Raw genomic sequence first — 12,664 nt, forward strand, 5'->3', positions numbered from 1 at the left:
TAAACAGGCCTCTCCGCGCATAAGTATAAGGGTGGGAGGAAAGGAGTTTCGAGGCGCAAAGCGTTTACGGAGAATTCCTTTTCGGGAAGTAACAGGAAGGACAAAGAGCCCCTGCGGCAGCTCTCCGCGCTCCTGCCCAAAGCGAAGCCTCAGCTGGGCGGTGGGCAGACGCCTCCGCCCCCCTCCCATCCACAGCCGGCTGCGGGGGGAGGGGGGCAGTCGCCCCGCGCTCGGCCCCGGCCCTCCCCGACCCTGAGCCCGGTCGGAACCCGAGCCTCTGTGCTTCGCCTGGCTCCCCCACCGCAGGCCGTGCGCCCGGAGCGCGGAGCCAGCCACCTGCCACACCCAGCCCCACCGCCCTGCGAAGGACACGCGGTGCCAGCCCTTCTCACCGGGTTTTAGGCTGATGGATGGTCTCAGCCCCTCTCCTTTCTGTCTTTGGGGGAAGTTCCTTAGGGAAAAGAGAATAAACAATGCGTCCCCCACCAGAGGCAAAAAGTTTCAGGCATAGATACTATTCTCGGAAGAAACCTCTCCAGGGGTTTCAGGGAGGTTCTAGGATATTCGGTGCCGAGTGGACCCTCTCACTTTTAGGGTGAACCATGAGGTTTCCCGTCTACTAGGGTAGATTTTACATCTCCCCAAAACCCTCTCTCCCACTCCTGCCCAAAGTAATCATTTGATATTTTTGAAGTTTGCAAATCCTAACAAGCCTTTAGGAAACTCTGATTTTAAAGGCCTACAGTTTCACCTTCGGTGAAAAACTCCTAGGCCAACATTGGGACATACTCTGCTAAACAATCTTGATATCAGTCAAACGCTTTAGGTTAAATATCCACAGATTTATTAAAGAGATGTGTGGGGTCACCCTTGACAATTTCTCTACCTGGCAAGCACCAGATGCTAGCTTTTCATTATGCCCCCACATGAAAAACAGAATTCTGTTTTCCCCAAAACACGGCCTCTTTGGGGCCTATACACACATCATGGACAGAGAGAGAGAGAGAATGAAAACGAGAATTAGAAATTAGAATTTTGCGGGGCGCCTGGGTGGCTCCGTTGGTTAGGCGACTGCCTTCGGCTCAGGTCATGATCCTGGAGTCCCGGGATCGAGCCCCGCATCGGGCTCCCTGCTCAGAGGGGAAGTCTGCCTTTCCCTCTCCATCTACCTCTCCCCCTGCTCATGCTCTCTCTCTCCCTCTCAAATAAATAATTTTTTTTTTTTTAAAGAGTACACTGGGGGGCGCCTGGGTGGCTCAGTCGGTTAAGCGACTGCCTTCGGCTCGGGTCATGATCCTGGAGTCCCGGGATCGAGTCCCGCATCGGGCTCCCTGCTCGACAGGGAGCCTGCTTCTCCCTCTGACCCTCCCCCCTCTCATGTGCTCTCTCTCTCATTCTCTCTGTCTCAAATAAATAAATAAAATCTTAAAAAAAAAAAAGAAATTAGGATTTTGCTCTCCTGAGAGAAAAGAAGTAGGCCGCAGGAGCTCTTCGTGTGGTCAAATCCACCTCTTTGAGAGCAAGTCCTGCAGTGGCTTGAAAGAGGAAGAGGTTCTGGGTGGGAGTGGGGAGCTCAAAAGACGACCTCCTGCCCTTGTGCTCTAAACCCAGTTCCGACATTCTGAGAGAAAAGGAGGACCAGAGACCCTTCCCCTTCGCCCTCCCACTCAGTGACCACCACAAGCCCAAGGCCAAGGACCTAGCATTGATAGTAGCACTTGGCCAGGCTTCTTGATTGCAAACCATGCCCGGGGCACAAGGGCCGCAGCAGCCTAGCCCTGGGGTATCCACCGACCCAGGTGACAGAGACACTGGTGACGACAGACTCCCCTTATTCTGAAATATTTGGAAGTGGTCATCTTAGCTTGCTTCCCCTCCCCCTTACACACACATTCCCCCTACTCCCCCCAAGGATATCCAAAGGTATTTTAAGAGAAAGAAAAACTTGGGGATGTGAAGTCTTTGATTTTTGGCTTCCTCCTACCTTTTCTCACCCCCACTCTCTACCAGTTCTGATCAGGATTAGAAATGCAGTTTCCTTGGTTTACTCTGGTCAGAGAATTGTCACAAAGGTGATTGCTCTTACTGAAAGTGGTCACAGGAGGCAAGAGGGTCTGTGTGTGTGTGTGTGTGTGTGTGTGTGTGAGAGAGAGAGAGAGAGAGAGACAGAGAGAGAGAGAGAATTCCACTGGTGGTGGTCATATATATGGAAAGAGAAGAGTTATTTGCACCAGATTTTATTTTGTTTTGTTTTGTTTTTCTTCCCACCTCTACCTTTCCTGCAGGTTCTACTCACTTTTCAGGCACTCCTTGGGAGATTTCTTTGAGGGAGGTGGGAAGGTGTTTAGAGTGGTTTGGGAGGGAGGAGAAAAAGTAGAGGGAGCAGAAAAAGTAGAGGGAGCTGGGAGAGAGGTCCGGGTGGGATCTCCAGCCCAGCCTTAAGGGTGTGGGAGAGAGGGGAATGACACTCCCAATAGAACCTATTTGCTAGAGGAAATTGGGTTTAAAGGAGCAATCACTGCTTTAAAAGGAGCTCCTCCCACCCTCTCCAAACACAGCCTAAAGCTGTCCTAGACGCTGAATACAGCTCAGTGCATCAAAGCAATTGTTCCTATTTTCATTATTCACAGGGAATCTTTGAATGTACCTGTTAAGGTGACAGACCTCTTAAAAGGGAATATTTTTTCCATGCAATTTAATGGTGCATTTACTAGGCTTCTATTAACATAATTTAATATAAATCTATTTTATAAATCTTTAGGCTCACATTACTGAACATTGAGCTTCTCTGAAAAAAAAAATGCCCACGTCTCTCCCCTAAATTAGATGTAATAGAATCCAAAAACTTGCTATTCTAAGCCAGATGGAAATATTAAAAGTAGAAGAATCTTTTGTATTGTCTTTTGTTAGTGGTGAGGAGTGTGAAGAAAAAAGGCAGTTTGTTTCACAGAAGATAAGTGATTCTAACAGGGATGCAGGTTTCCTACACCCAAGGCCCAGCCCTTGGAGTCACACAGGCTGGGACTGAGGAGGGGCCAACAAGAACAGGAACTGAAAGAGAACTCTCAGGAAGAGAACAAAAGCCAGCCCTGATTCAAATTTGGAAGTAAGTTTCTTCGGTCCGAGGAAAGAAAACCCAAAGCCTCTAAGACCTCACAGTCCTGCAAGCTACTCCACATTGAGGTAGATGTTGTTGTCCGTTCCCATGGCTGGGCTCCTTGTTCGCAAGTGCACCCTCCAAAATTCTGAGCATACCATTGTCTCTGAAAATAGTGTTCTGTGTGCCCTTATAGTGATGTCCGTGCCTGCCCTTCTGCACTGGGCATTGCCTCTCTTCAAGCTGAGCCCTGTGTTTTCCCGAACCCTTGTCCTACCTTTGTGGAGCCTTCCAAATCCCAAACCCAGGAAGGCCCCAGGGGCTCCTCTGAGTGAATCCCGACAGATCGGAAGTGTGTGCTGTGTGCTTAGGAAAGTAACTAGTTTCAGATTAATGAAGCAGTGACAATTTCAATCTGCTTAAAGGCGGAGGTTGGCACTGCCCAGGCCTGAGCGTGGGGAGCTCGCCAGGCTGGGCTTTATATTGTCCGCTTTTCTGAAGAGCAGACAAAGATGGATAGAGAGACATTGAAAAGCAGGGGGCGTATTTTAAACAGCCCCATAAAGAGGGCTGTCACTTTAAGACAAGAACCATAGTGCTTTGATGACTTTGTATTAGCTGCACCATTTCAAATAAGGAACTCAAGTCTCTAGCCAGAAGGAGGGAGCAAAGGAAGGGAAGGGAAGAGAGAGGGACGGAGAGAGAGAGAGAGAGGAGGCAGAGAAAACAGAGAATGTAGCAATATTTAGCCTGTGTGAGCACTGCGGCCGGACTCCTTCTTAGGCTACTACTTGATTTCTGAAGTTCGGGGAGAAACAATCCACAGCAGGTGCAGAGAAAAAAGGCAGGTGGAGCTGCTCGCGATGGCCAAGAGTTCCCTGCCCGTGGGCGGCAGCCGGCTCCGAGGGGCTGAAGACAGCTTGGCCTCGGTTTGCGGGGAAGGGCTCGAGAGGGAAGCGCGGCTCGGCGGCCCCAGACCGCTGAGGATTATAATGGAAATTTTTGAGAGCGTGAAAGAGAAAGAATAGGAAGGAGGGGGCGGGCAGGCTTTGGGAGTCTACCTTCACAAAGCCTATTTTAAATTGTTTGGGGTCAAACAGCAGCAAGCCACCTCCCCCCCTTTCCTCCTTAATTAATTAATGACCACGATTAATTTTTAGGGTCGAATTTCAAGACTTCAAAACGCCTTCCCCGGAGGGGAAGAGTTGCTAGAGCCAACACGTGGTTTTAACTTGGGAGAAGGGAGTTGAGAGTTGGTACTATTTGTCTCTCCGTAGCTGCTACCCTCTCGCGCTCTCTCGGCCTGCTTCTTTCTCTCTGTCTCTGTCTCTTTCTGCCTTGGGGTCTCTCTCTCTTCCTCTCTCCATCTCTTTTTGTCTCACTCCTTTGTTCTCCAGGCTGACCTTCCTATCCTCCTCCAAACTCCCCTGGTCCTGGCTCAGCCCTCCCAACTCCAGGCCCCCAGTTGTCTGGTGAGAGGGGAGAATACCCACACTTTGGTCCCCACCCGGGGCGCCCCACCGCGTGGTAGGTGGTGAGAAGTGAGTGGGCAGCAATGTCATTTCACCGGTTGAATCAAGAGTTTTTGACAGCTTGTTTTTTTTTTTTTCTACCAAAGAAACTTTTTTCTTTTCTTTTTCTTTCTTCCTTTCTTTTCTTTTCTTTTCTTTCTTTCTTTCTTTCTTTCTTTCTTTCTTTCTTTCTTTCTTTCTTTCTTTCTTTCTTTCTTTTTCTCTCTCTCTCTCTTTCTTTCTTTCTTTTTTTTTTCTTTCTTTTCTTTCTTTCTCTCTTTCTCTTTCTCTTTCTTTCTTTCTCTCTCTCTTTCTCTTTCTCTCTTTCTCTCTTTCTTTCTTTCCTTTTTTTTTTTAATTAAAGCATACGGGAACCGGGACTGGGAGATCGCGCCGCTTTAAAGGCCCGCGAAAGGGCTCCCCCGACGGTGGCCGGGGAGGGAGAAGCGTTTAGTCACTGTTTCATTAGGCACTATTTGAACCTTGCAACATGTGGTAATTTCTGGAAGCTGAAAAGGGGGGATTATGTAGGAGGGACACAAGGAAATTAGCGAACGGTTAATTTAACTCGTTTTCTGCTAGACTTTTCGATACATTCCTAATTGACTGAGGGGCAGGTGAAGCTCCCGCCCCATGCAGGCTCATTCACGGTGGGAATAAATGGTTCTTTTTCAACTCACACGGCTCACAATATATCATCGGGGAAAAGACATGCAATGAATATGTTGATTTTTTTTTATTAATGGAATTACACCCTGCCACGCAGGTGTGAGGGTAAAAACCTATACTGCAATGAAATAAGATTAACAATGAAATTAGAATTTTATTAGCTTTATATGTCACATAGACCTGGATTCGAACTGTCAAAACAAGCAACAAGGAAAGGTATTCTGAAGGCATTCCTGCCAATCAACCAGGAGAAACGGAACAGAGTCGTATCCAAATCATAATCGGCTTCCAATTCCTTCAGCACGTCGCTTGGGCCTTGTGCAGGAGGCAAATGGGCGGTGGGCCCCGCACGGGTAACTGCCTGTGCTCTGGACCCGCAGGTAGGAGCCGAAAACACCGCTTGGGGTCGGCAGGCCCCGCCTGGAACCGGACCCAGCTGAGGGCAGAAGGGCCGAGATGGCCCGAGGCCGCCGAGAGGTCAGCGAGAGGGGACGGGCCACCGCGGCCTGCAGGCCTCAGGCTTCGCAACCTCTCAATCAGCTGCCCGGGCTGGCTGCGATCCGAGGAAATGGAGAGAAAAGTCGGGATGCGAGGCTGGAGGCAGAGTAGGGCGCCCCTTGGGAACCACACTGAGTTTTGTTACCCCGGGGCCTCGGAGCTTAGGCGCTGCTACCTGGGTCTGGCAGCGCAGAGGTGCCCTATGCAAATGGTTCACTATTAGGGGAGAAAGAAGTACTTCAAATGGCCCTTTGTAACCTTCTATAGAAAATCGAGGTACTCTGCATGACAAAGCACAATTAAGCTTTCTATTCAGGAGTTCTGCAGCTGGTAGCCCATTGGGAAAGTGGGAGGAAACGCGAATATATTAATAGTGTGGCAAAAGTTTTTGTGTGCGTGTCCTTTTCTGGGTCGGGGGTGGGGAGGGGCGATGGGTGGACCCGGAGGGGAAGAAGGCTCCGCCTTGGATCCTTGCTACCTGAACCACGTCGCCTCTGCCCACGTGGAAAGCCCCGCTGGTCGGGCAGCCGGCGCCCTCGGAACGGTCGCGGCGACCCCCGAGCGCAAAGCTCGGCTGGGCGGACCCTGCGGACGCCAGGGCCCGGGCGGGGCAGGACGCGTGCCCCAGCCTGGCCTCCTCGTCCCGTCAAGGCCGGGCCGAGCCCCGGGGCCTGGCTGTTCCTGGTCGCGGCGCAGGGGAGGGGGGAGGCTCCCAGCCCTGGTGCTTCGCCCAGACACCACAGCAGGTGGTGCGCACCTGCGGGCTCCGGGGGCCTGCCGCGGTGGGACAGGGCTGTGGGGAGAGCAGAGCCAGATTTCCCGTTCAGTTCCAGTTTTCTCCACGCCTCCTCCCCCATAGTTGAGGTTCACCTAGTCGTTCATTTTTACAGTCCCCAGGGGAATTTTTTGCCTCTTAGCCAAGAAGAGTCCTTAGCCAACTGCGCTGGTTATTCTGTTTGCCCTTCTAGATTCATCTCCACCCTCCTCTGACCTGCCGGGTGCCCGCAGACAGCAACCTTTGTGGACGGTATTTCCTCTATGACCTGCATCTCCTGCAGCCCCTTGGATCTGGCTTCCATTTGGGTTTGGTGAGTGGCACTGTGAATAACAGAGTAGCCTAAGGAGAGAGAAGCAGCGGTGTGTTGGTTGTTTCCGGGGATTTCTGCTGCACGGTTCCAGTTCTGGCAGTTGCTGCTACTCTCTAGAAATTTCCTTTCTGAGAGCCTCTTTTCCAAGGCTCCAGCTATAATCAGGCTCCCCTGCACCTTCATGGAAGAGGGTGGAAATACTTTCTGGCCTCTACTGGTTCCTAGGTGCATCAACATTCTTTTTCGTTGCCTCAGCCCTACACACATCTCTGCAGATAGTCATTTTATTGAAATATTTCTTCAAAAATCCCAGCTCGATGCAGTTGCCTAGTGACTGACCAGCCATGTTACCCTTGAGTCAATCTCTTCTGTAATAGCCAGGCCAATTGTCTCATTTTTGCTGGGACAACTCCTGTAAGAGAAGTTGTCCCAGTCTGTCCTATCTCAGACAGTTTTGACCACTAGGAACACTTCCTTGTGTTGAGTCAGAATCTTCCTTCATAATTTCTATCCATGGGTCCTACCTAGTTCTTTCCCCCCATGGGGCTTCTAGGTGTCTTCTCTTTTCCCAACTGTGAGGGCCTTGAGGACAGCAATTATATCCTCAGCGTTGATCACAATGCCTAGTACATAGTGGATGCCTAATAAATACTGGCTGGATCAATGCATCAGTTGGCTTCCAAGTCTCCACCAGTTGCCTCGAACAGGGAGGTTATATTTCATGGTAGTTGTATATACATATATGTGATAAATATAATATATAGGCTAAATATATATATATACACACACATCTATAGGATATATATATACACACACACACACACATATATATGGAGAGAGAGAGAGAAGGTTCTGGAATCAGTTTGTGTGCCCTCCCATTTGCTAGCAGTGTGACTTTGGGCAATTCACTTAACTTCTCTAACTTCCATTTTCCTCATTTGTAAAATTGGGGATAATTAATAGTACCTTCCTTATAAGAGTGTTGAGGGTTATTTTTTTTGAAGATTATTTATTTATTCATGAGAGACAAAGAGAGAGAGGGAGGCAGAGGGAGAAGCAGGCTCCCTGCAGAGCAGGGCGCCCAATGCATGACTCCATCCCAGGATCCTGGGATCTTAACTGATTGAGCCACCCAGGCACCTGAGTGTTGAGGATTAAATAAGGAATATATATGAAGATACATAGATATTTAGATAAATTAGAGAAAGCCTAACTGAAAAAGTAACTTTGGAATAAAGACCTGAAAGAAGTGTGGAGAAAATGACCTGTGGCTTGCTGGAGCAAGGGAATTTCCAACAGAGGTAGCAAAGGTCTGGGTGGGAACAGGGCTGAGATCACCAAGAAACAGTGAAGAGGCAGAGTGAGTGCAGAGAGTATGTGTCTGTGGGTGGCAGAAGGGAGGTCAGAGTGATGATGGATCCTATAGGTCATAGTAAGGACTTGGGCTTTTATTTTTAGTTAACTGGGAAGCTTTGGGAGGATTTTGAGCAGAGGAGTGATATGCTGTAACTTATGACTAATCAGGATTATTTAGCTCCAGTGTTAAAAGAAGCAGGGATGTTAAGTCTGTCAGATTAAGCCAGGTAAGAGATGATGGTGGCATGGACCAGGGTGGAGGTAATGGGAGTGGGGAGAAGTGCTGAATTCTTGGGTTTGATTTGGTAGAATGGCCAGGATTTTCTGAAAGATTGAATCTGAGGAATAAGAGAAAGAGAAGGGTCAAGGAGGACACCAAGGTGTTTACCTCTTGCATTTAGAAGAGAAAAAGTTAACATTAAGAAGAATATAGGAGGGACAGATTTTAGGATATGTTGAGTTTGAGATGACAATTAGACATCAAAGTGATATTAGGATATCATGAAGGCAATTGGGGAAAAAGTCTGAAGTTCTGAAGTGAGATCCAGACTGGAGAACTGAATAGAGAAGTCATGAATATAATGATGATATTAAAGCCATGTGACAAGGTGAATTCATAAGAGAGTGAATATAGAGTAAAAGAGGAAGAAGCCTAAGGACTGAGCACTGGAGACTCAAAAATCTAAGACTTACAAGTATGGGGAAAAGTCACGTAGATGAGAAAGAACTAGCAGACAGGGAGACAATGAGGTGAGTTGTCTGACGGACCCACTTTCTGCCTGGTGAGAATTTCCTGCACTCAGGGTGGGTAACCTGAACAAAGTCCAGCAGTTTCCCTGAATTCTGAGGAGACAAATTCAGGAGCAGAATTCAGAAGCCACCAAGGTGGCCAAAATTCATAGGACACAGTACCTATGCAGTAGCAAATTGCTCAGAAAGAAAGCTCTAGAAATCTATAGAAACTTTCTCTCAGGTTTTCAGCTGAGTATTCATCAGTACTTGCACATAAAGGCCCTACCTGAGGCCAGAGAAGGAATACCACAAAGAAGGAGGCGAAACAGGGGTGCCTGGTTGGCTCAGTCAGTTAATTGGCTGCCTTCCGCTCAGGTTATGATCCCAAGTTCCTGGGATAGAGCCCCACATCCGGCTCCCTGCTCAGAGGGGAGTCTATTTCTCCCTCTCCCTCTGCCCCTGCCCAGCTCCTGATCTCTCTCTCAAATAAATAAGATAGGAGAAGAAGGAGGAGGAGGAGGAGAGGAAGAAGAGGAAGAAGAGGAAGAGGAAGAATAAGAAGGAGGAGGAAGAGGAGGAGAAGAAGGAGAAAAGAAGGAGGAGAAGAAGAAGAAGAAAAGGAGGAGGAGGAGGAGGAGAAAGAGAAGAAGAAGAAGAGGAGGAAGAAGGCTGAACAATTCAGCACCTCACATATGCCTGGTAATACTTTGTGTTCCCTCTGTCCAGAGTGAAAAAACCTCCTAACAGACAGCAGTCCTTTCATTCAAATAGAATACTCAGAAAGGTATTGCCTCAGTAGTAGAGTAAAATTAGCCCTGGACTAAAGGCTGCTCACATCCCACCTAACAAAGCTTAAAAGCAGCCTCAAAAGGATCAAACTGTTTCCAAGTAAACTAACTGCATCCCAGAGTGAAGCTCAAAATTATTGAAAGGAATTTTAAAAAACCCTAGCACCCTAGAAGGTAAAATTCATGCAATCAAAACATACCAGGCATGAAAAGAAGCTGCAAATTATGACAACGAGAAGAAAAATCAATCAATAGAAACAGACACAGAAATGACACATTTGGTAGAATTAGTAGACAAAGACATTAAAACAATCATTACATTTAAAAATCCCCTCCGTATACGATTGACCCTCAACCAATGTGAGTTTCAACTGCACAGGTCAACTTATAGTTGGGTTTATTTTGATAAACACAGTACAATACCGTAAATGTATTTTCTCTTCCTTAAGATTTTCTTAATAACATTTTCTTTTCTCTAACTTATTTTATTGTAAGAATGCAATGTATAATACATATAACATACAAAATATGAGTTCATTCACTGTTTATGTTATCTGTAAGGCTTCTAGTCAACAGTAGGCTATTAGTAGTTAAGTTTTGGGGAGCCAAAAGATATATATAGATTTTTGACTGTGTGGGGGAGTTAGATACCCAAACCCTGCATTGTTCAATGGTCAGCAATATTCAAGAAGGTAAAGGAAAGCATGAGCATGGTAATGAGAGATCTAGAAATTATTTTAAAAAGAGCTGAATCTGGGGCGCCTGGGTGGCTCAGTCGTTAAGCGTCTGCCTTCGGCTCAGGTCATGATCCCAGAGTCCTGGGATCGAGCCCCGCATCGGGCTCCCTGCTCCGTGGGGAGCCTGCTTCTCCCTCTCCCACTGCCCCCTGCTTGTGTTCCCTCTCTCGCTGTGTCTCTCTCTGTCAAATAAATAAAATAAAATAAAATAAAATCTTAAAAAAAAAATAAAAAGAGTTGAATCAAAATTATGGAATTGGGAAATACAATGCCTGAGATGAAAACCACAGCAGATGTGATTAACGACCACAAGACATCGTAAATTAAAGATCAGTGACCTTAAGGACAGCCATCGAGACTGTCCACAGAAAACTATGATGAGATAAAAAACTGAAAAGACCAGGCATCAGTGGCCTATACATGTTATTGGAGTTCCAGAATGAATTGAAAAAGAAAGAGGAAGGGGCAGAAAAAACATTTAGAGAAATCATGGCCAAAACCTTTCCAAATTTGATGAGAACTATACAGATGCAAGAAGTTCAACAAACTCCCAGCAGGAGAAACCTGAGGAAAACTACCCCAAGGCACATCATAATCATAATGATAAACAGAAAATCTTAAAAACAGCTAGAGAAAAGAAGACATTATATATAAAGGAACAAAGATAAGGATGACAGTCAATTTGTCATCAGGAAGGATGCATGCCAAAGATAGCGGTGGCTTCTGTCTTTAAACTACTGAAAGAATAAAACAGTCAACCAGAATTCTAAACTCACCAAAAATATCTTTCAAAAACAAATGTTGAACGAAGACTTCTTCAGATACACAACACAGAAAGACTTCATCATTAGCACACCATCACCACAAGAAATATTAAAGAAAGTCTTTCAGGCAGAAGGAAAATGATATCAGAGAGAAATCTACATATATCCAAAGGAGTGAAGAACAGTGGAAATAGTAACTATGTGAGGTAAATATAGAATATGCTTTAGAAAATTTCCTTCAAAAGAGAGTTGACTGTTGGGCACCTGGTAGCTCAGTTGGTTAAGTGTCTACCTTTGGTTCAGGTCATGATCTCAGGGTTCTGGGATCGAGTTCAACATTGGGCTCTCTGCTCATCTAGGAGTCTGTGTCTCCCTCTCACTCTTCCTCTGTGCTCTCCTCAAATAAATAAATAAGATCTTTTAAAAAGAGAGAGAATTGACTGTTTAAAGCAAAATAATGTATTATGGAGTTTAAAACATATAGTTGATTCTTGTTATTAATGTAGTTATGTTCTGGTGTTTTTTTCAATTAATTAACATATAATGTATTATTGGTTTCAGAGGTACAGGTCTGTGATTCCTCAGTCTTTTTTTTTTTTTAAAGATTTATTTATTTATTTGAGAGAGCGAGAATGAGAGAGAGTACATGAGAGGGGGGAGGGTCAGAGGGAGAAGCAGGCTCCTCGCTGAGTGGGGAGCCCGATGCGGGACTCGATCCCGGGACTCCAGGATCATGACCTGAGCTGAAGGCAGTTGCTTAACCAACTGAGCCACCCAGGCGCCCTGTGATTCCTCAGTCTTATGTAATACCCAGTGCTCATTACATCCATGTGCCCTCCTTAATATCCATCACCCAGTTACCACATCTCCCCACCCCCTCCAGCAACCCTCAGTTTGTTTCCTATGATTAACAGTCTCTTATGGTTTGTCTCCCTCTCTGGTTTCATCTTGTATTTTTTCTTCTCTTCCCAGATGATTCTCTGTTTTGTTTCTTAAATTCCACATATCACTGAGATCATATGATAATTATCTTTCTCTGATAAACTTATTTTGCTCAGCATAATACCCTCCAGTTCCATCTACATCAATGTAAAGGTAAGTATTCATCCTTTCTGATGGCTGAGTAATATTCCATTATATATTTTTCCACAGCTTCTTTATCCATTCATCTGTCCATGGATATCTGGGCTCTTTTCAGAGTGTGGCTATTGTGGACATTGCTGCTCTAAACATCGGGGTGCACGAACCCCTTCGCATCACTACATTTGTATCTTTGGGGTAAATACTCAGTAGTGAAATTGCTGGGTCATAGGGTAGCTCTATTTTCAACTTTTTGAGGAACCTCCATAATGTTTTCCAGAGTGGCTGTACCAGCTTGCATTCCCACCAACATTGTAGGAGGGTTCCCTTTCCTCTGCATCCTC

This window comes from Mirounga angustirostris, unplaced genomic scaffold (genome assembly GCF_029215605.1).
Source record: "Mirounga angustirostris isolate CCGP_5_RB_7025 unplaced genomic scaffold, mMirAng1.0.hap1 SCAF_2, whole genome shotgun sequence".
Lineage (NCBI taxonomy): Eukaryota > Metazoa > Chordata > Mammalia > Carnivora > Phocidae > Mirounga > Mirounga angustirostris.